Source organism: Gossypium arboreum, chromosome 3 (assembly GCF_025698485.1).
Source record: "Gossypium arboreum isolate Shixiya-1 chromosome 3, ASM2569848v2, whole genome shotgun sequence".
In the NCBI taxonomy this organism is placed as follows: domain Eukaryota; kingdom Viridiplantae; phylum Streptophyta; class Magnoliopsida; order Malvales; family Malvaceae; genus Gossypium; species Gossypium arboreum.
The window spans coordinates 60215940-60216939 of record NC_069072.1 but is presented as its reverse complement, the minus strand read 5'-3'; the positions used below and the strand labels follow the sequence as shown (position 1 = coordinate 60216939).

At 37.1% G+C, this 1000-nt stretch overlaps 1 long non-coding RNA gene across 1 annotated transcript; it reads left to right on the top strand.

Annotated features, from left to right (window-relative positions):
• The first annotated feature begins 201 nt into the window (after positions 1–201).
• On the top strand, positions 202–649 carry LOC128290285 (uncharacterized). The gene is made up of 2 exons (XR_008279981.1): positions 202–280; positions 509–649. It is a non-coding gene; the product is annotated as an uncharacterized LOC128290285 (long non-coding RNA).
• Positions 650–1000: the final 351 nt, after the last annotated feature.

The window sequence follows — 1000 nt, the reverse complement described above, 5'->3', positions numbered from 1 at the left end:
TATGGATGCGAGCGTCCAACTCGTTGAGTTGAGTCCGAGTTCGTGAGATGTAACTAGGCATCCGAACTCGTTGAGTTGAGTCCGAGTTCACTTATGGATGCGAACGCCTGAGCTCGTTGAGTTGAGTCCGAGTTCACTTATGGGCGGGTTACATGGTAGCTTGGCTACATATGTGGCACTTATGTGCAAACTTTCCATGTATCCGAATTATATTCCGATGTGTTCAACGGGTAAAGTTCTACTCAAATGGAGGAATACTCAAGATGAAAGGGACGTATTGGTAAGTGTTGTGAAATGGATAATTTGAACAGGTATGTACTTAACCCTCGGGTTGAAAACTTGATATAACAACAATATGGTAAGATGATAAATGAAAAGGTGATATGAATGTCTTGGTGATGATTATGCAAATGATGTTTTATGTTTGCTAATATGGTTATGTTACTTGCTATTTGCATGTGAGCTTACTAAGCATTTATGCTTACTCCCTCCTTTTCATTCCTTGTAGTGTTGACAAGCCAGCTCGGAAATCGGAAACGGTCGGAGGCACGCTCACACTATCCGTATACCATCTTGGCATAATGGCTTGTATATTTTGAGTATGGCATGTATAGCATTATAATCATTTTATATGTATGGTCTTATGATATGGTTATTGAGTGGTATGGAAATAGAAATGCTTATAATGATTAGCCATTGGAATGGCTAATCATGATCATATTTGGTATTATGTATGTCAAATTGCTAGCTAATCCATGGAAACCATGAAATAGGTAAAATTTACCATAAAATAGATTCAGACAGCAGCAGTGACGTGAGTTTGAAAAATCACTAAAAATATTAGAAATGGAATTAAATAATGAATAAGTTATGGAATCGAAGCTTGATGAGTCTATTTTCATATGGAATAAGCAAAACAGGTATATGAGCTATATTTTATGAGATGTTTAAATTTTTGTGAAACAGGGCCAGAGCGATTTCTGGATCCCTGTTCTGACTT